The 23399-nt window shown below is 46.7% G+C and overlaps 1 long non-coding RNA gene across 2 annotated transcripts in view; it reads right to left on the bottom strand.

The window, feature by feature from the left end:
- The window catches only part of LOC130281824 (uncharacterized), a 48444-nt gene extending 26152 nt beyond the window's left edge, over positions 1-22292 (bottom strand). Inside the window, exons 1-2 of one of the 2 annotated variants that reach the window (XR_008846118.1) lie at positions 22162-22292; positions 19502-19642 (exon numbers count right to left, since the gene is read on the bottom strand). This is a non-coding gene — a long non-coding RNA (uncharacterized LOC130281824). Of the gene's footprint in view, positions 1-19501; positions 19643-21661; positions 21724-22161 lie in introns of those variants that run through there. The other variant, XR_008846117.1, reaches the window with a different exon arrangement.
- Between the last annotated feature and the right edge of the window lie 1107 nt (positions 22293-23399).

Below are 23399 nucleotides of genomic sequence, written 5' to 3'. Positions count from 1 at the left end.
ACCGGCTTCCGTTGGATCCAGGGAGCCGTCCTCTTCTGCAGCCCGCCGATCACCGTCGCTTTGCTGCCTCCGGACTGGTAAGTGATCTTTGGCGCCCGGTCCTCTTTGTTTTCCCCGTTCTGCCCCGCCTATTGTGGGAGGGCAGGACGGGGAAAACAAAAGTGACCCCCCCCCCCCCCCACCGATCTGCTATTGGTAGTCACGTCTAGATCACCAATAGCAGGGAGTGCCACCTCACTCCTATCTCTTCAGGGGGATTGTGGGTGTCTTAGACAACCGCGATCCCCCTTATTTTCTGGGTCGCCGGGTCACCATAGACCCGTAATGACCCGGAATTGGCGCAAATCGCAAGTGTAAATTCACTTGCGATTTGCGCCGATCGCCGACATGGGGGGGGGTCTGATGACCCCCCTGGGCATTTGCGCGGGGTGCCTGCTGATTGATATCCCACGGGCGTATGGATACGCCCTTCGTCCTTAAATACCAGGACGCAAGGGCGTATGCATACGCCCTTCGTCCCCAACAGGTTAAGAAAGTTTTTAAAAATCCAAATCCACCATTGATATTTTTAGTTTTATTTTGACAGAATTCACTGTATTGTGGAAAGGTCAGGAAAACATAATTCTGCAGGTCACTGCGAATTCAACGATACCAAATGTATTAAAGGGGTACTCTGGTGAAAACCTATTTTCTTTTAAATCAACTGGTAGCAGAAAGTTAAACATATTTGTAAATTACTTCTATTAAAAAATCTTAATCCTTCCTGTACTTATTAGCTGCTGAATACTACAGAGGAAATTCTTTTCTTTTTGGAATGCTCTCTGATGACATCACGACCACAGTTCTCTCTGCTGACGTTATTATAATAATAATAATAATAATAATAATAACGCTTTATTTATCGTTGTCCTTAGTGGGATTTGAACCCAAGTCTCCAGCACTGCAAGGCAGCAGTGCTAACCACTGAGCCACCATGCTGCCCTTAGCATACATCTGCTGTGCATGGTTGCTAAAATGGACAGAGATGTCAGCAGAGAGCATTGTGCTCGTGATGTCATCAGTGTTCCAAAAAGAAAGGAATTTCCTCTGTAGCATTCAGCAGCTAATAAGTACTGGAAGGATTAAGATTTTTTAATAGAAGTCATTCACAAATATGTTAACTTTCTGCCACCAGTTGATTTAAAAGAAAAAAGGTTTTCACCCGAGTACCCCTTTAAATCTTGTAATGTTTTACTGCTTTTAAATAATAAACTTTTCCTTTTAATTTGCATCTCTACATTCTGAGACATAAAACTTGTATTATTTTTCTCTTTCAAGTATTCTTTCTTTGTGGGATAAACTGAAGATTTTGCTGGTACCATTTTGGGGTATATGTGATTTTTTTAATCACTTTCTTCTCCATTTTTGGCAGGAGATAGGTGATAAAAAATGCAAGATAAATAATATGGCATTTTAATAGTTGGGACTTTACTAACACGGTGTGTATTTTTCGTGTATTTTTATAGTACTTGGGAAAAGGGATGTGAGTTAGACTTTTTATATATAGTTTTTAATACCATTAGGGGATTTGAACCTGTGATTGAATACTATACTATACACTAGTACTAATATTAACATTACAGGTCTTTGACGCAGATGCCATGTAGACTGCTCTTCACCCCATTTCACTTGAGGAGAGGCAAGAGGCAATTGGGTGTGAAAGGCAGCCCTGTCCTCTGCCTAACCCTGTAAATGCCACATAAAGCAAATACAGCTCCTGATCCTACTCCTTGCCTGACATTTTTACATACATATACACCTAGGGGGAGATTTATCAAAAACTGTCCAAAGGAAAAGTTGACCAGTTACCCATAGCAACCAATCAGATCGCTTCTTTCATTTTTGAAAAGGCCTCTAAAAATGAAAGAAGCAATCTGATTGGTTGCTATGGGCAACTTATCAACTTTTCTTCTGGACAGGTTTTGATAAATCTCCCCCTTTAAGTGTTGGGAAAGAGTTAAAGGGGTAGTCTAAATGAGACAACTTGTTTCTCTATACCAGTGATGGCAAACCTCTGTGGGCACGCGGCCATGGTTGCCATTTGATGCGCTCCGCCACGCTGGACTTCTGTGAACTTCCGCTATGCTCCTCCCGAACTCTGGGCGACAGGAGCGGGGGAGCCAACGGGAGCCACCCGCACAATGTGCCCGGGGTCACGTCTTACCAGCAGCGGTGATTAAGCGCTCTATTCTTGCAGAGTGTGCGCCGCAGGCCGGCGCGATGACATCACATCATCACGCCGGCGCCCGGAGATCTTGTCCCCGCGGCGCACACTCTGCAAGAATAGAGCTTCCTGTGATAAAGGTAAAAACAGAGAGAGCTGCTCGGGTGGGAATGCACAGAAAAGGGCAAACAACGAGGGGGATTTTAAGTTAGCAGCACATGACAGGGGGGCACATGACAGGGGGTCATTATAAGTTAGGAGCCTATGTTAGGGGGGCATTATATGTGAGGGGCACATGACAGTTGCCCCCTGTCATGTGCCACCCACATATAATGCCCCCCTGACATAGGCTCCTAACTTATAATGACCCCCTGTCATGTGCCCACCACTTATATAATGCCCCCCGTTATGTGCCCCTCACATATAATGCCCCCCATTCCCCCTCCCCCGCCCCTCCGTGCGTACGCCCAAAAGCAGAGCAGAGCATCGAGGAGAACCGAGGATGACGCGCGCACGGTAAGTGACCAGCGGGACGACATCTTCGGTTTTCCGACCACCGCTCCCCCGCTCTCGGGACCTACTTCTATGGCCAGACTGGAGGAGCGGTGGTCGGGACACTGAAGTGGGGCAGTACCCAGACATACAGCCTCCAGCCATACACTGTATGTGGCTGGAGACTGTATGTCTGTGGGGGAACTATACTGCCTACCTAATGTGGGGGAACACTGCCTACCTAATGTGTGGGAACACTGCCAACCTAATGTGGGGGAACACTGCCAACCTAATGTGGGGGAACACTGCCAACCTAATGTGGGGGAACACTGCCAACCTAATGTGGGGGAACACTGCCAACCTAATGTGGGGGAACAGTGGCAACCTAATGTGGGGGAACAGTGGCAACCTAATGTGGGGGAACAGTGGCAACCTAATGTGGGGGAACAGAGCCAACCTAATGTGGGGGAACACTGCCAACCTAATGTGGGGGAACACTGCCAACTAATGTTTGGGAACACTGCCAACCTAATGTGGGGGAACAGTGCCAACCTAATGTGGGGGAACAGTGCCAACCTAATGTGGGGGAACAGTGCCAACCTAATGTGGTGGAACAGTGGCAACCTAATGTGGGGGAACAGTGCCAACCTAATGTGGGGGAACAGTGCCAACCTAATGTGGGGAAAAGTGCCAACCTAATGTGGGGGAACAGAGCCAACCTAATATGAGGGAACAGAGCAAACCTCATATTTAAGAACAGTGCCAACCTAATGATTGGGAACACTGCCAACCTAATGTGGGGAACTATACTGCCAACCTAATGTGGGGAACTATACTGCCAACCTAATGTGGGGGACTATACTGCCAACCTAATGTGGGGGACTATACTGCCAACCTAATGTGGGGGAACTATACTGCCATCCTAATTTCGGGGAACTATACTGCCAACCTAATGTGGGGGAACCCTGCCAACCTAATGTGGGGGAACTGTACTGCCAACCTAATGTGGGGGAACTATACTACCAACCTAATGTGGGGGAACTATACTTCCAACCCTAATGTGGGGGGACTATACTGCCAACTTAATGTGGGGGGACTATACTGCCAACCTAATGTGGGGGAACTATACTGCCAACCTAATGTGGGGGAACTATACTGCCAACCCTAATGTGGGGGAACTATACTGCCAACCCTAATGTGTATTCTGATTTAATTGCTGTGCTGGCACTTTGCATTACGGTTTGGGCACTCGGGCTCAAAAAGGTTCGCCATCAATGCTCTATACCCTATGGTTGACTTAGCAGGGGGTCAACAGGGGGTAGACAGAGATAACGGCTCATGCTATTTCTGCCTGTTCTCCTTTTACAAGGTTTGTTAACATTTTTTATTAATAAGAAATATATGAACAGTTGCAACGTATTATGAGCAATATTATCTGTTTATGGGAGCTTTCATTTGGATGTCCAATTTTTTCTTCTTATAGTTCTAAGTAATTTAATATATCCCGTTGATACTAGCAGATTATTGTTACATTTTTATCTTTTTATCGGTTACAGCAGATAATGTTCATTGACTGCAAAATAAAATATTCTGAAACTCAATAACCCAACATACATTGTGTATCAGACTGTCAGTGAACAAAATATGCTTCTCTTGTGCCACCTATAGGCAGCTACCTGTAAATCAACCTCTGAAACATAATTGAAACATAATTGAAAACAGTATATATGTGTTTGTATGTTCCAGCATTACTTCTAAACAGCTGGTGATATTTTAATAAAACTTGGTTTACATGTTACTTATATGTCAACTTATAATATAGAATAGTTTAATTAACCCTAACCCACCTCCATGCAAGTCTATGGAACTTCCAGTATCTTATCCCACATGCTCCACTCTGCATCTCCTGGTGAGTGTGTCGGTCCAGCTTGCAAGCCACACCTCTCCTGCCAACCACGCCCCTAAGCAAGCCACGCCCTTCCATTTTTTTTTTCCGGCTCAAGGCCGAAAACACAATTTTATGCCTGATACACCCAAACATCACAGGGGTTCTTAGACCACAATCTCTTTATTACAGCTCAGCTCCACCTTACTGCACAAGCTCCGTATATCCAGGTGGATGTGTCCGTATGGCTTACAAGCACCCCTTCCCACAAGTAATGCCCCCTCTATTTTTTGCCAACAATCTCTTCATGACAAATCAGCCTAACCTTAGGACAGGAGATGAGGATGGAATATGAACATAAAGATAAAATATGATGACGAGATAGGAAGTCGGGATATGAGGACACATTATGAGGTCAAGATTTGAGGACGAGAGATGAGGACAGGATATGAGGATGGGATATGAGGACATAATATGAGGTCAGGATTTGAGGACAGGATTTAAGGACAAAATATGAGGTAGATATACAGTGGCCTGCTTAAATCTCAAGACTACTAGTCCCAGCCAAGCCTGTGAGGAACCTGCATCCCGGTTACCTCAAGAGAAACTTTAATTGTAAAGACTGTTTGCACAAGAAGTTAAGTAAAAGTTCCAGTTATCTCATGAATCCTGCTGTGGACATTCCATTTATTTTCCTGTCGTTTTTGGGCCGGTTGTCGGCAGGACCTTCTATACAAAACAACTGCATCCTGGCGTCATGACAAATCAAGGGTTAATATCACCAGACCATGTAACATCATTGCCTCACCCAGTCACCACAACTCTTTTGGCATCATACGGACAGGATACCGGTGTGTGCCTTTAATAACTTTGCTACCTTGACCACCCACAACGAAAAACGGGTGTATACCGTTAATGCAAAGCCATAGTCCTCCCCCTATTCAGGAATGTGTTTTTATGAACTGTCAAGTATCGCAAGTAGCGATCAAAATTGCGCCCATAAGTGTACAGGACTTTATTGCTGAAATTGTGCTTTGATGGGGCGCTACAAAAAGTAAGGGGGAGGTGAAGATTGTTTTTCTGTGGCCATGTGAAAAATCTGCAGCGAAGCTATGCTGCGCTCTCCTCTGCAACAAGTACCTGCAAGGGTTAATGACTTGCCTGAAAAGCACGCGAAAATGTCCCACTCTGGTCCGCAACCCACCCCTGGGCGTGGACATCAAGTTGACGTTCCGATGCCGAAGTGGAACCTTTCTGCACTGCTTGTGTTTGCCAGGGGACAGGAAGTCAGAGCTGCACTGATGACGTCCTTCCGGCTGGCTGCCATTTTGTCGGAGCCTCTAATAAAAGAGACTGCGCGGCCAGCCTTCTTCAGTCCGAAACAGGCAGCAAGGAGTACAGAGATGGCGGAGCCCATCGAGACATGTGAGAAGAGTCCTAAGATGGCGCTGAGTCAGCTGAACGTTGCCAAGGCCGCAGCACAACTATTCCAGGAACTTGCTAACAACTTGCAGCAGTTGTCCCTTGGGGCCGAGGAGGACTGTAACCTGCCTCCTCTACCAGAGGATGACGAGTGGCCAGCTACCCTGAAAGGGGCATCACCAGGGACACCAGCGATGGCATCACCGGTGAGACTCTCCCCTCACCACAGGACATGGGATCCTGGACTGAGGTTCCTACAGAAGAATCCAATTTAAGTACACCAGCTGAAGCCGCCTTTTCTTCTTCCTCAAGCCCAGAGAGAGGGGTCCCCTTGTCACAAGTAGCTTCAGCCAGTGCACGCCCGCGATCACCCCCCACTTCTGAGACCCGATCCGATCATAAGTTATTAAGAAGGGGAGCGGGCGGTATGGTCCGCAACCCTGCGATCACCAATGTATTTTACTTTTATTTTTAAATTCCCCGCGGGAAGCTCTGAATGGCCAGTACTGAGGAGCCAATCAGGGCTCCCTGCGGGGTTTTTAAAATGGACAATGTATATTAAAAGCGCTGTGGGGGGGGGCAAGATATATAATGCTATATATCTAGCCCCCCCAGCGCATTTATAAAGATATAACCCCCGCAGTATATATATAGTATATATCTGGCCCCAAAAGCATTTCTATATAATATGCCCCTGCAGCGCTATGTATGAATAGTATTCTATCAGCAGCATCGCGCCGGCGGCTGGTGCGATGCTCTGCGCGTAAAATGCTTTTCACACATAGCGCTGCATTAATGACAAATGCGCCAGTGGGGGGGGGGGGTGTCACATAAATGCGTAGGTGGGGGGTATATAGTATACAGCGCTTTTAATATACATTGTCCATTTTAAAAAACCCGCAGGGAGCCCTGATTGGCTCCTCAGTACAGGCCATTCAGAGCTCCCCACAGGGAATTTAAAAATGAAAGAAAAATACATTGGTGATTGCAGGGTTGTGGACCATACTGCCTGCTCCCCTGTTTGATAACTTCTGATTGGATCGGGTGTCAGAAGTGAGACCCGGTGTGATCAATCCCTCAGCCCCTGTACTACTACCCCCATCATGGAACAGAGTCTGTTCCATGATGGGGGTAGTAGTAAAAGCACTAATGTAGCCTCCCAGCCAGCAGGCTCCTGCAGCCAGGAACTACTACTCGCTGCAGGAGTCTGTAGGTGGCTGATTTTTAACAAAAATAAATAAATAAAAATAAACAGATTAAAAAATGGTTTAAAAACGTTTCAAAAGGATACCTGTTTGATCAGCCGTTTCTATCCGTTTTTTTTATCCGTTTCTTTTTAAACGGAATGGGGGCTAAACGGCTGTGTGAATGCACCCTTAGTCTTAGGCCCAATGACCAGAATGGAAACTGCTAGATTTCAGCTTATTTTAAAATATCCTTAAGTCTTAAAAAAAGCATACCAAAGTTAAAATGTGGTCCAACAAAATGTTTCAAATGGCAGAAAAAAAAAATATAGATAATTCAATGTCATAGTTGTGGGGGTGACAGTCCTCAAGCTCTCTCTTTTGGGATGTATGTGGAAGGGGGTGGGGGAAGGGGAGGCGGGGAAGGGTAATACAGGGTTAAGTAGAGTAAAGGGGATAGAGTAAAGAAAAAAGGTAAAGTAAAGAGGATAGAGTAGAGAAGAAAGAATAGGGAGAGTGGAGGGGATAGGATAAGGGGAGGGAAAGGGGGAAAGAAAAAAGAAAAGAGACATCCCCATGTCCCGGAAGAGGGAAACCAAATAAAGTGGAGGAAATAAAAGCTAAACCACTGTAGTCAGATGAAGTCGCTTTATTACCAGACTAAATGCACAAAAGATGGGAAGGGTAGTCCGCAAGGCCCTTTCGGTGATTACTCTAAGTAAATTCATATAGAGAAAACAGACATGGTCGCACATCCACAATTTGTATTTTAATCTACTTGCTTCTCAGCATAAATTCAGATTCATAAATTCAAAAATTAACAGGTTGTTAGTATACAGAGTGGGCCATTTATATGAATACACCTTAATAAAATGGGAATGGTTGGTGATATTAACTTCCTGTTTGTGGCACATTAGTATATGTGAGGGGGGAAACTTTTCAAGATGGGTGGTGACCATGGCGGCCATTTTGAAGTTGGCCATTTTGAATCCAACTTTTGTTTTTTTCAATAGGAAGCGGGTCATGTGACACCTCAAACTTATTGGGAGTTTCACAAGAAAAACAATGATGTGCTTAGTTTTAACGTACCTTTATTCTTTCATGAGTTATTTACAAGTTTCTCTTTGTTTACAGCCATTGACATGTCATCAAGGTTAACACGTGAGGAGCGGATAGAAATTGTGTTGTTGTCTTGTGAACGCAGTATCCAGGTCATTGCAGCTGATTTCAATGCAAGACACCCTACGAGCCAATCCATCTCCCATGTTACAGTTAGCAAACTGCTTGCTAAGTTTCATGAAACTGGTTCAGTGTTGGATTTGACAACATGTGGACGCATGAAATCTGTCACTAATGAAGAAACATCCGTGGCTGTCCTAGCTTCATTCAGCAAGAGCCCACAGCGTAGCACTCGCCGCATGTCACTGGAGAGTGGCATTAGTCGAACATCCCTTTGGCGGATATTAGCTACTCACAAATGGCACCCTTACAAACTCCAGCTACTGTAGCATCTCAGCGAGGATGACCCAGATTGGCGCACTGAATTTTCTGAGTGGGCAAAACAAAAATTGGAAAAGGACCCTCAGTTTACGCAGAAGATTTTGTTCAGTGATGAGTCAAACTTTTATGTAAATGGTGAAGTTAACAAACAAAACCATTGGTCTGACACTAACCCACATTGGATAGATCCCTCCAAGACTGTTGGAACACAAAAATTGATTGTATGGTGTGGTATATGGGGTACAAATATAGTGGGGCCATTCTTCACCAATGGAAACCTCAAGGCCACTGGATATGCGAAATTGCTTCATGATGATGTGTTTTCCTCTTTATGCACTGAAGCTGGCACGTTCCCTGAGTTTTCCCAGCAAGATGGTGCACCACCACATTATGGGTGTCAGGTCCGAGCATTTCTAGATGAACAGTTTCCTGGAAAGTGGATTGGTCATCGTGGGCCAGATGAATGTCCCCCAAGGTCTCCCGATCTGACCCCCTTAGACTTTTATCTTTGGGGTCATCTGAAAGAAATTGTCTATGCTGTGAAGATACGAGATGTGCAGCACCTGAAACTACGGATACTGGAAGCCTGTGCTAGCATTTCTCCTGCAGTGTTGCTATCAGTGTGTGAAGAGTGGGAGAAGAGGGTTGCATTGACAATCCAACACAATGGGCAGCACATTGAACACATTTTATAAGTGGTCAGAAACTTGACCCTCTTCCTATTGAAAAAAACAAAAGTTGGATTCAAAATGGCCGCCATGGTCACCACCCATTTTGAAAAGTTTCCCCCCTCACATATACTAATGTGCCACAAAGAGGAAGTTAATATCACCAACCATTCCCATTTTATTAAGGTGTATCCATGTAAATGGCCTACCCTGTACATTTTGATCAAAAAGTACAAGCCCACTCGCCATGTCAAGGGGTGCTCTGCCAGTGGGTCCTTCCCCCTGTGGGCACTGGTTTTGTGGCGGTGGTGGTCGCCACCCAGTGCTACGCCATTTTATGCTAGGGATGTTAGGGACCCACTCTATATAGGTGGCCTTGACGTGGCGAGTTGGCTTGTACTTTTTGACCAAAATGTATACTAACAACCTGTTAGTTTTTGAATTTATGCTGAGAAGCAAGTAGATCAAAATACAAATTCTGGATGTGCGACCATGTCTGTATTCTCTACTTGAATTCACATTGTGTTTTCTATCCCCCCCTTTTTTTTTTTTACTTGGTGTGCACTCTTCCCCTCCCCCTCAGCCCAGCCCTATATAAATTAGCAGGAAGCTGCACAGGGCCCCTTCCTTTCTGGCAGCCTCCCAGTCTGACTGGGAGCACATGGTAAGTGAGCTTTTACACCTTGTTCACACTGGTGTGGTGCTGTGCAGCGTCCGTTGCTACCGTGTCTATGGGGAGGTACGGCCCTGGGACTGGTCTGAGTGGCATTGGGGCTGCTCTGCCATTGGGCCGTTCCCCCTGTGGGTACTGGTGTTGCGGCAGTGGTTGTCTCCACACAGTGCTACGCCATTTTATGGTAGGGATGTTAGGTACCCACTCTAAATAGGTGGCTTTGACGTGGTGAGTGGGCTTGAACTTTTTGATCAAAATGTATACTAACAACCTGTTAGTTATTGAATTTATGCTGAGAAGCAAGTAGATCAAAATACAAATTGTGGATGTGCGACCATGTCTGTTTTCTCTACTTGATGTTTTCTCTACTGTCTGTTTTCTCTACTTCACATGGTGATTACTCTTAGTCCAACTTACATATAAAAATACATGTAGAATAATTGGTATTGTTCCGTGATGTAATATATGATAAAATGATATACAATGGATACGGTACAAAGGCAAACCACATAAAATGCATAAAATGTAAAAATATTACAAATATAAAAAAAAAAAAATCCAAAAAAATATAAATCATGCATCAGATCTCAACCTACCAGACTACATTTAATCAGTACAAAAATTATATATATATATTTATATATACAAATTATATGTGACCAGTGCACAAAGGTATACAAGAAAGAAGATAGTTAGATCAAGTACAATGAAATATTGAATATTTATTATATAAATAAAATGAAATGTATTACATAGGATAACTGAAGTCTAGCACAGGGCCCTTGCGCAGGCTCCAGATAATTATTGTAGATATGGGTAAATTAGAAAACAATAATAGCAAGCCAATATAATAGATGTTCCCCACTATTATTTTGGTGTATAATAAATCTGGCTAAATGATACAGGTGGAGATAAAATAATTAGGGATAAGATAGATATAAAAATAGTATAAAAATGGTATAAAAATAGTGCAAAGTCCGCTAGTGCAAACGTTCTCTATAGTTCTCTATTAGAGATGAGCGAAACAAAGCTGATGTATCCGAATTCGTTTCAGGAAAATTTCGAATCACAACGAATGCGAATATCGCCACGATTTTATTGCGCAAATTGCTTCATTAAACTCCATTTAGTGTGGTTAAGGCTCCAGGGCATCTAAATTGGTGGATTCACATGTGAGAACATGGAGCAAGGAACTCTGGGATGGTGAGAAGGCAAGGTGGGTAGGCGGATGACCCTAAATCACATGCAGGATGTAGCCTATCAGCAGCCAGCCACCCCTGTGATGTTACAGCCCTATATAAACGGCAGCCATATTTTGGCCAGTCACTTCATTCATTACACTGCAGAGAGATAGGATGGACAGCCTGTGTGTGTGTGTTACACAGAAAAGCTTTTTCCAGCAGTGTTTCACCTATTAGTCACATCAGCGTTCTAGTGGACAGAGAGCAGTGCTTTTTTCCACTGGAAAGGATTTTTACTGCAGCCAGTAACCTCCCAGTTACTTTCTTCAGCATTGTATTACAGAGAGGTGCATAGAGCTGTGTGTTGCCTCATATATTTCAACAAGCTGCCTCAACTTCATAACCCTAAGCAGAGGAGTCAGGAATTATTTTTCAGCGCAATTCTGTGTCTTGGTTCCACAACAAATCATCTGCTGGTTATACTAGTCTGTAGACGGTATAATACCCAGCAGTCCATTCCTAATTGTCTTTGACAGAGAGCAATTTTGGGTTTCGTATATAGCTTTTTTTGTGCTGCAGCACTGTTGTGTATTGCTGGTGTTGTGCAAAAATATGTTTTTTAAGCGTACTGTAGCGCATTTTTCCCCCCTCATAAATGCATACCACATACCTACATCTAAGTAGTGTACTATTTTGTACCTGTTAATCTGTCAAGGGCCTAGATACTGTGAAAGGACCGCCAAAAGTAATCACCGACTGGTGTTTTACTCCAATATGTTTTTTTAAGCGTACTGTAGTGCATATTTCTGCCCTCTTTTTCTCCACAACAAATGGTCTGCTGGTTATACTAGTCTGTAGAATAATACATACCCAGCAGTCCATTCCTAATAGTCTGTGAGAGAGTGGAATTTTGGGTTTAGTACACAGCCACTGTGTGCTGCAGCACTGTTGTGTATTGCTGGTGTTGTGCCAAAATACATATTTTTAAGCGAAATGTAGCACATTTTTCTGCCCCCATAAGTTCACATACCTACATCTAAGTAGTGTACTATTTTGTACCTGTTAAACTCTCAAGGGCCTACATACTGTGAAAGGCCAGGCATAAGTACTCACCACCTGACATTGTATTCAGATACTTTTTTAAGTGTACTGTAGCACATTTTTCTGCCCTAATAAGGGCATACCACATACCTACATCTAAGTAGTAGCAGAAAAGAGTAATCCGGCAACAAGGATCCACTTTATTGAAGAATAAATATGAAATACAAGCTGGGCTATAGCTTGTAGAATAGCAACATCAACAAAATGCAAGAACAGTCAAACTGGCTCCGAAACAAAGGTATTTGAAAGTGTGGGCACAATGTCTGCATTACATGCAGACATATGCTCATAGCCAAGGAGTTCAGTTCGTATGGCAACGGCAAGATTTTCAGGATGAGGGACTACATAAATTTTAACACCTGTAATGTGGTGTTTGGCATCCTGTGAAGCCTGCCGTTGCCAATTCGTAGGCTGCACATCTAACAGTGTTAAAACTAGAATCTGAAGACATATATCGGATGCAAAGAATCCGAGATCCTACAACATCTCTGCATCTCTGTATAAAGAAAATTAGGAAACCTTTAGAGGAGGAGATATTAGGAAACTTCTTTTGAACAGGGGATTTTTTTGGATGTTCCTATTGGACACTAGGGAAACCAAAGGTTTGAGTTTAAGGCAAGAGTTGATTTTGACTTATTAGTTTTTTGTTTTTTTTCATCCCTGTTCACATTGGTTTCCCTGCCCATTGATGTTTTTACTTTTTTAAGTGTACTGTAGCGCATTTTCTGCCCTCATAACTGCATACCACATACCTACATCTAAGTAGTGTACTATTTTGTACCTGTTAAACTCTCAAGGGCCTAGATACTGTGAAAGCACAGCCAAAAATAATCACCGGCTGGTGTTTTACAGCCATACGTTTATTTAAGCGTACTGTAGCCCATTTTTTCTGCTTTCATAAGTGCATACCACATACCTACTTCTAAGTAGTGTACTATTTTGTACATGTTAATCTGTCAAGGGCCTAGATACTGTGAAAGGACAGCCAAAAGTACACACCTCCTGCTGTTTTAGACAAATACTGTTTTAAGCGTAGTGAAGCGTTTTTTACTCCCCTCATATACACACGTAAGTATGTCAGGCAGAGAAGTGCCAGGACGTGCACAGAGGAGTGGCAGAAGCATAAATTCATCCTGCAGGGGTCGCAGCAGACATGGGGCGAGTGGCAGCAAGAGTCGCAGCGAGAGGACTGAGCTCCCGGTATCAGCTAGCGGTTGTATCTCGACCAGCAACCCATCTGCCGTCATTGATTGCTTAACACGGTCATCCACTTCATCACAAGTGACACCTGATACCCCAGTCAACAACCCTCAGACACAACCCTCAGTTGGCATGGTCCGGGAGCAGTCTCTGTCCTCCCACTGCCTCTGCCTATGCTGTTCCATCCCCTAAAGAAGTATCTTATGCTGTGGGTTCAGCTCCACTATTCAGTGAGGATGATCTAATAGAGGACAGTCAGCAGCTACTGCCCAGCCAAAAAGTGGAGGAGACATCCTTCACTTTCTCCACTAGGCGGGCAAGTAGTGATGAGGAGAGGGATGTGGTAGGCAGTGTTGCCAGCGTTCAGGGTCCTGAAGCAGACACTGTTGAGGAACCTGAGGAGGACATCAGTGACGTGCAGACACTTGATGATGATGAAACCGATCACAATTGAGAGCCGGGTGCAGAAGGGGCTTCATCTTCATCAGGAGAAGCGGGTTGCAGGTTGCCCGTGAGGCAGCAGCTGAGCCAGAAAGGTGGTAGCATGGTTGGCAGTCAGCATGGTGGCAGAAGTGGAAATTCTGGAGCCAAACATGCCCGGGGGAGACCACTTGCTTTGCGGCAGCCTACCTTCCCAGAAGGTAGTGGAACAGGGGTTCTTGGAGACGGCGGCAGTAGCAGTCAATCAGTGCAGACTGTTGGTGGAAAAATCAGCTACTCGGCGGTGTGGCAGTTTTTCATCAAGCATCCGGAGAAGGTTAACACAGCTACATGCAAGATGTGTCGACAAAAGGTGAAGCATGGCCAGGGTCCCAATGTTGGCACCACTGGCATGTGTCGACATATGCTGCGCCACCATAAAGCGGCCTGGGAGAACCGTGGCTCTGATGTAGTGGTCCAGCCTGCTGCATCACCCAGTCGCACGCCGCTCCCTCTTTCAGCCAGCAAAGGTTCCACCACCTCAGCCGAAGAGAGCTGTGTGTCATACCCTCCTTCTGTCGCTCCAGATGCTCCTGCTCCTCCTTCTTTTAGTCAGTCATTCTGCCATGAATCCATGGGCGAAGCCATATCAAGGAAACAACAGTATGCTTCTACTCCAATGGCGCAGAAGCTTAATATGCTCCTGTCCAAGTTTCTGGTACTGCAGTCCCTCTTTTTTCAAATGGTGGACTCTTCACCTTTCAGAGAACTGATGGCTTGTGCCGAGCCGAGGTGGTGAGTGCAAAGCTGTCAATTCTTTGTGAAGAAGGCAGTACAAGCCCTGCACAATTTTGTGGAACAAAAGGTGGGCCAGTCCTTGAGCCTGTCGGTGTGTACAAAAGTGCACGGTAGCGCCGACGTCTAGAATTGTAACTATGGTCAGGGACAATACATGTCATTTATGGCCCACTGGGTGAATGTGGTTCCTTCACAGCCACAAAAGCAACTTGGACAGGTCTCAGGCAGTTGGTCCTGTGACAGTGTACGACTCTGCCTCCTCATCCTCCACTGTGTCCTCAGCCTCCACTACCCAGACAAGTTTCAGTGCCCCTTCAGCATACCATGTGTGCAGGGCATGGTGGTGTTACGCTGTTCTTCACATGGTTTGCCTTGGCGAACAAAGTCACACACAGGAGGAACGGCTAAAAGTAATTCATAAAGAAATTGGAGCATTGTTCACTCCATGAAAACTGGAAATGGGAACCATGGTGACTGACAACGGGAAGAATATCTTGTCTGCGCTGTGACAAGGCAGGGTGAGCCATGCGCCTTGTATGGCACATGTGTTCAATCTGGTTGTCAATAGCGTTGCTCGCGAATATTTGCAATTTGAATTTTATTCGTGAATATCACATATTTGCGAATTCGCGAATATTCGCAAATATAGCCCTATATATTCGAAATTACGAATATTCTTTTTTTTTTTCACAGTACACATCACAGTGATCATCCCTCTCTGCTTCCAGCTTCTGTGGTCTAAAGAAGGCTCTAATACTACTGTGTGAGACCGCCGGGCGAATATTCGCGAATATTGATCCCTCCCTTCTGCTGCTTCTATCAAGTTACACTGGTATACTTGCTATAAAGTTCATAAATTTTCACATATGTGCATTTTTGCATTTGAGAATTTTCGCATATGCAAAAAAACGTGAATTTTACGAATATGCGAATTTAGCGAATATATGACGAATATTCGTCCATATATTCGCGAAATATCGCGAATTCGAATATGGCCTATGCCGCTCAACACTAGTTGTCAAGCGGTTCCTGAAGTGTTTCCCCCATTTGCAAGACATCCTAACAACGGGAAGGAAGCTTTGCATGCACTTCAGCCACTCGTACACCGCAAAGCACACCCTCCTTGAGCTGCAGCGTCAGAACGGTATCCCACAATATAGTCTTATTTGAGACATTGTCACACGTTGGAATTCCACCCTCCATATGTTGGACTGACTATACGAACAGTGAAAATCCATCACCCATCTCTTGATGATCCAAGCAGATAGGGGGACTCCCCTGTGTAACTTCAATGGCAACCAGTGGCAGCTCATATGTGACACCTGCCGTTTGCTCAGGCCCTTTGAGGAAGCCACATTATTAGTAGTGTTGAGCGGCATAGGCCATATTCGAATTCGCGAATATTCGCGAATATATGGACGAATATTCGTCAAATATTCGCGAATATTCGCATATTCGTAATATCCCGTTTTATTTTCGCATGTGCAAACATTCGCGTATACGAAAATTAAAGCATAAGCAAAAATTCGCATATGCGAAACTTAGCAAGCATATGCAAATTTTCTTATATGCGAAAATTCGCACACCAGTCTCACACTGTAGTATTAGAGACTCCTTTATACCACACAAGCTGAAAGCAGAGAGGGATGATCACTGTGATGTGTACTGTAAAAAACAAAACAAAAAAAAAAGGAATATTCGAAATTACGAATATATGGCGCTATATTCGCGAATATTCGCGAATTCGCGAATATGCGATATTCGCGAATAAAATTCGCATTGCGAATATTCGTGAGCAACACTAATTATTAGTCAGTCGCCAGGATTACGGGATGAACAACGTCATTCCACTGCTTCATTTCCTACAACACGTGTTGGAAACTATGGCTGGTCAGGGCAATGGAGACATGGTGCCTACATCTCACGGCCACATGAGCCCTGTGGGGGCTGAACTGGAGGAGGAGGGGAAGGGGCACAGTGGAGCATAGTTTAGGTTTTGTGAAGTGGGCAGTTTTTCTAGTCATCTGACAGGAGAGGAGGAGCATGAGCAGCCAGAGGAGCTAGAGGGTTATGAGGAAGGTGAGACAGAGGTCCCAGACACACCGTGGCAGTATGCAGTGGAGATGGAGTCAGGGAATCCTTCCAAGTCACTTGCACAAATGGCACGATGCATGCTCACTTTCTTTGCGTAGTGACCGCCGAATTGTCACCATTCAGCAGCGGGATGACTCCTGGCACTTATTGGACTCTCGCTACTGCCACAAAATGGGGGCCTTTTTTACACTCACTGAGAAGGAGGACAAACTGACCAATTGCAGAGACACCCTATGTAGTCAGTTGGCCGGTGCCATCGTCCATCCCCTCGCAGGTCTGACTCCGGGGGCCCTCTGCACTCACCTTCCACTGCCATGGCTGCTGGGGAGGGGTGGGGTGGCAGGAGCAGTACCAGCTCCATCAGCAGCATCAAGAGTCTACAGTCGCTGATGAGTACCTTTCTTCACCCGCATAGTGAAGCAACACATGAGCAGCAGGTAGACCTGGAACAGGACCTGAACCAGCAGGTGGTGGCATACCTTGACATGCCCATGCCAAAACACCTTGAAGATCCGTTGGACTTCTGGGCAGCCAAACTTAATTTGTGGCCGCAACTAGCAGAGTTTGCCCTGGAAAAGCTGTCCTGTCCGACCAGTAGTCTGCCATCAGAGCGGGTGTTTAATGCGACGGGGGCCATAGTCACCCCAAGGAGAACTTGTCTGTCCATGCAAAATGTGGAGAGACTGACCTTTGTGAAGATGAATCAGGCATGGATCAGCCAGGATTTCCACCCACTAATGCCTTATGCATCAGAATAGATTGACCATGGTGCCACACCAACACTTCACAAATATAGATAGTTTTAAGGCGCTGCTCCCAAGTTAGGCTAGGTTCACACTACGATTTGTACTTAGGGTTCCCCTATACGGCTGGGAGGAGGGGGGCGGGGCTTAATCACGGCGCCCACACTCAGCCGTATACGGTAACCGTATTTAATGCATGTCTATGAGCCAACCGGAGTGAACCGCAGCCTCCGGTCGGCTGCGTTTTCGGCCGTATGCGGTTTCCCGACCGCAGGAAAAAACGTGATAACTCCGGTCGGCTCATAGACATGCATTAAATACGGTTCCCGTATACGGCTGAGTGCGGGCGCCGTGATTAAGCCCCGCCTTCCTCCCAGCCGTATACGGGAACCGTAAGTACAAAACGTAGTGTGAACCTAGCCTTACAAGCATTCCTCCGCATCAGACCTTTTTTTAACCCACCTTCGTCACTGGGTACTGGTATTGCCACCCACCACACCACTCTGTCACCAGGACCCTTTCAGGACTCCTGATGTTGCTGCTGCCCCCTCCAGGTTGTCTCATTCAGACATTATATTGTCTCCACATGCTTCAGCCAACTCCAGGCTGTGCCATTCGGCCACTATATGGTCTCCTCAGGCTTCACCACCTCCAGGCTGTGCCATTCAGACACTATGTGGTTTCCTCATGCTTCAGACAACTCCAGGTTGTGCCATTCAGCCACTAAATGGTCTCCTCATGCTACCACAAAATCCAGGACGTGCCATTCAGCAACTATATGTTATACTCAACTCCAGGCTGTGTCATTCAGCTACTATATGTTATACTCATGCTGCCGCCAACTCCAGGTTGTGCCATTCAGCCACTATATGGTCTCCTCATGCTGCCACAAACTTCAGGTGGTTATTCAGCCACTAGCATTCTGCTTGATCTCACAGGCTTCTGTAGCAGGCAGACAGGAGGTGATGATCTGACCTCCTGCTGCCATAGCAACCAACGGTGACCCACGATCATATCGTGGCGCCACGCTCCCCCTGTCAACACCAGAGATGCATAATCAGGATTGATCACGGCATCTATGGGGTTAATGCTGCCGAGACTGGCACGATCTCGGCTCCGGCAGCTGCGGCAGGACTCTAAAATTAAGCTCCCTTAAAATTTAAGTTTTATTAATTAATAACCTAAAATGCATATTAGTGACAAAAATTGTTAAAACTTTAGCATCAAAAGGCTCCAGATGTAACTGTTCATTGGGACAACCCCATAGTGTATAATGTAGGGACCTGCATTTTCCCTTTATAGCTGGAATGCCTTAGTGCTGTTTAAAAACAATAGAAATTTGCCTCCCTCTACTAGTTTCAGTGCTTTAGCACCATCCTCAGGAGGAACTATAGGCAACCAATGGGCTGAGCTCAGTGCCCCAATGTTCGCCTGTAAAGGTAATCAGGGCCAGTGCAAGGATTTCTGCCTACACAAGCGAAGCTCCATTTTATTGGGGAAGGGGCTTGTTCACATTTTTATACAATACACCCATGGCCTCAAAACTATGTACCTCCAGCTGTTGCAAAACTACAACTCCCAGCATACCTGGAGAGCAGGGGCATAGCTAGAAACCACATGGATGCAAAAAACTGTCCTGGGCCCCCCTACTCCCTGACGACCCACCTCCCTACTCCCTGACGAACCCTTACTCGGCCGCACAATAAGATCAGTGACCACAGCACTGATGAGACACAGTCAGGAGAATACAAAGTGAAGTCACTTAAAGACAGGGCAGGACCCCCACCAATCACCTTGGTTCAAGTGGCTCTCCAGATGATGCAAAGCTACAACTCCCATCATGTCTAGAGAGCCTCAGGCATTATGAATATTGCTGTTTTATAACAGCTGGAGAGCCACAGATTGGGTCAGACAGAACACACAATGATATCACTGACCTGAGTGACGTCTTCTCTGTTGTCTTTTCTTTTCTTCTCCATCTGGTCCAGACACCAGGACGTCTTCCAACTCCATCTTCTCTGCAGAGTCTGATGCCAGAACATCATTGGTTTCTTAATTTGTCAGCAGATCCTCATCCTCTGTATAAAGACAATAATCATTATAATACTGTACCCCCTGAACATAATACTGCCAACCACTGTCCCCTCTAAATATATTATTGCCACACACCGTACCCCCGAATATATGGTAATACTGCCACACACAGTACCCCCTGAATATTATACTGCCACACACTGTTCCCTTGGATATAATACTGGCAACAACTGTACCCCTGAATATAATTCTGCCACCCCCTGTACCCCTTGAATATAATACTGCCACCCACTGTACCCCCTGAATATAATACTGCCACACACAGTACTCCCTCAATATAATACTGCCACACACTATTTCCCCTGGATATAATACTGGCAACAACTGTACCCTGAATATAATTCTGCCACCCACAGTACCCCTTGAATATAATACTGCCACACACTGTTCCTCCTGAATATAATACTGCCACACAATGTGCCCCCTGAATATAATACTGCCCCACACTGTACTCCCTGAATAAAATACTGCCAACCACTGTGTCCCTGAATATAATACTGCCACACACTGTACTCCCTGAATATAATACTGACAACCACTGTGCCCCTGAATATAATACTGCCACACACTGCACCCTCTGAATATAATACTGCTACACACTGTACCCCTTGAATGTAATACTGCCATACCCTCACCCCCCACCCCACCCATCCTTGGTCTCCTCCCCCCTGCACTCCATATCCCCCTCACCCCACCCTCAATCTCCTCATTATCCTGTTATTCCCCCCCCCCCCGGGGACTTCATCCTCAGTCTACACATCATTCCATCCTTTCCCCCGCACCCCATCCTCAATCTCCTCATCATTAATTCGGCCCCCCCCATTCCCATCCTCGTTCTGCTCATCATTGCAATTCTTCTCCCCGAACCCTGTTCCTCATTATTGCAATTACCCCCCCAGACCCCATGCTTATAATTGCAATCACCCCCCGGACCCTATGCTCATTATTGGAATCACCCCTCTCCCCCGGACCCAATGCTCATTATTGGAATCACCCCACCCCCCCGGACCCAATGCTCATTATATGAATCCCCCCCCCCCCTGACCCAATGCTCATTATTGGAATCACCCCCCCCCCCCCCCCGGACCCCATGCTAACTATTGGAATCACCCCCCGGACCCCATGCTCATTGTATGAATCACCCCCAATCCCCTCCCCCCCTGGCCCCATGCTCATTAAATGAATCACCCCCCTCTCCCGGGACCCCATGCTCATTATTTGAATCACCCCCCTTCCCGGACCCCATGCTCATTATATGAATCACCGCCCCCCCCATGCTCATTATATGAATCACCCCCCGGACCCCATGCTCATTATTGGAATCACCCCTCTCCCACGGACCCCATGCTCATTATTGGAATCACCCCCCGAACCGCATGCTCATAATGGAATCACCCCCCTCCCCCCCGAACCCAATCCTCATTATTGGAATCACCCCCCTCCCCCGGACCCCATGCTCATTATTGGAATCACCCCCCTCCCCCGGACCCCATGCTCATTATTGAATCACTCCCCTCCCCCGGACCCCATGCTCATTATTGCAATCACCCCCCGGACTGCATGCTTATTATTGGAATCACCCCCCTCCCCCGGACCCCATCCTCATTATTGGAATCACCCCCCTCCCCCCAGACCCCATGCTCATTATTGGAATCACCCCCCTCCCCCGGACCCCATGCTCATTATTGGAATCACCCCCCTCCCCCGGACCCCATGCTCATTATTGGAATCACCCCCCTCCCCCCGGACCCCATCCTCATTATTGGAATCGCCCCCCCCCCCCCCGGACCCCATCCTCATTATTGGAATCACCCCCCTCCCCCCGGACCCCATGCTCATTATTGGAATCACCCCCCACCGGACCCCATGCTCATTATTGGAATCACCCCCCCATCCTCCCCGAACCCCATCCTCATTATTGGAATCACCCCCCCTCCCCCCGGACCCCGTCCTCATTCCTCTTTCATCACACCACTCCCGCACCCGATCCCTGGTCTCCTCACCTTCCCGGAGATCCGAGGTGATCAGCGGTGCAGTGCTGTGAGACCGGGGAGGCTGCTGATACTGTTTCACTGCCGGGCATAGCTATCGCGAGAGTCAGAGGCCGGTGACACGTCAGGGGCTTGGAGCGACGTGCGTGCCTACACGGGGCACGTCTATTCCCATCAGCCCCTGGCCTGTTCGTGTATCGCTTACCGTTTAGGGGTAATAAAAAAAAAAGTGCTGGCAATAGCGGGCCCGGCCAGGGGGCTGCGTCCAGGGCCTGACCGCTGCGAAATATAAGTACTGTATAATGCAATGAAATGTTGGGCTGCGCCCAGGGCCCTGCCGCTGCAGCATATAAGTATAGTATAGGGCAGTGGTAGGTGGGCCCGGATTGCGACCTTTGCGACCTATATAGCTACGCCACTGCTGGAGAGCCAAAGGCTTTCTGGGCATGCTGGGTGGTGTAGTCTGTAACAGCAGGAGGTACATAGTTTGGAGACCACTGTAATACACTTACCTCATGCAGCCTGTCTCCTTACATTTCACCCCATTCAGGGATGCTGTGAAGGGGGGTCTGCAGCCGGGAGGAGATCAGCAGAAGTGATGAAGAGGAGGAGGGCACGGGACTGACTGCACAGGGGCCTCCGGCTTTATAGCCTTTGACCTCTCAGGCCTCTGTGCTCCTTCTGCCCCTCCCCCTCCCCTCTGACCTGATACAGGAAGATGTCTGGAGGTGCAGCATAGAAGTAAGGCACCTCCAGTACTGTGCAACAGTGTGTGACAGGTATGGGATGGCTGCACCGGAGTCAGGGTTCCACCCCAGCGGAAGGTGTCCCCCCCCTTAGAAAGCTGCCCTTACCTCATCAAGGCAGCCTGCCGGAAACTTCTAATAATCTGTTGCTGCCGGTGCATGGGCTTCTAGAGAAGGCGGCTACTTCATTGATGTGTGACATCCTCCTGCGCGGCTCCCCGGCGCAGGAGGACGTACCTCGTCACTGCCGCAGGCTGCAGATAGGTTAACAGTGAAAGTGGTGCCCAGGAATCAAGGCGGCCCGCAGCAATAAAAGCAGAGTGAGCGGACAGCGGAGCAAGCGGCGGCAGGGACCACTGCTTTGCGGCGGCAGGGCGCATAGGTGGGGTCTTAGTAAAAAAAAAAAAAAGTCTTGATTTTTTCCGCCCCCCAACGGCTATGCAGTCCTTGCACCCTCAAGCGGACGCTTGGTTTGCCTAATGGCAGAACCGGCCCTGAAGGTAATGCTGCAGAGCTATGTTCTGTGAAAAGAAAGTCTGGGGACTATGTCCTGTTCACTCGTTCCTGGTGCGGAATATGGGCTTGTCTGTGGCACTTCCAGCTGTGTGTGGTGGCTGCTGGTGGGAGCCGGCCGTCTTATACAGCAAGCGCCATGAAGCTCGGTACTCTGTGAGCGGTGGTGGGATGTCCGGCGAAGTGCGCTGGAAAACAAGCGCTCCTTCTTTGTTGTGTTAGCGTTCTGATGCAAATTGGCTGGGGTCTCCCTTTAGGCTAGATGCGTTTCAGGGATCTTTCCCTCTTTTCAGTAGTATACTGAAGAAAGAGAAAGATCCCTGAAACGTGTCTAGCCTAAAGAGAGATCCCAGTCAATCTACACAGCAAAGTAAAATTCCACAGGACTCCCATTGATTTCAACCAATTCACTATTTCTGTGGATTCTGCTCAGAAATGCATTGCTATCTATGAAGACGCCACACTTGCGAGCAGTCCTAGTGCTGTAGAAT

The sequence above is a fragment of the Hyla sarda genome, chromosome 7 (genome assembly GCF_029499605.1).
Source record: "Hyla sarda isolate aHylSar1 chromosome 7, aHylSar1.hap1, whole genome shotgun sequence".
Lineage (NCBI taxonomy): Eukaryota > Metazoa > Chordata > Amphibia > Anura > Hylidae > Hyla > Hyla sarda.
Note: the sequence above shows the minus strand (reverse complement) of the source record. Positions and strands in the feature narration are given on the sequence as shown.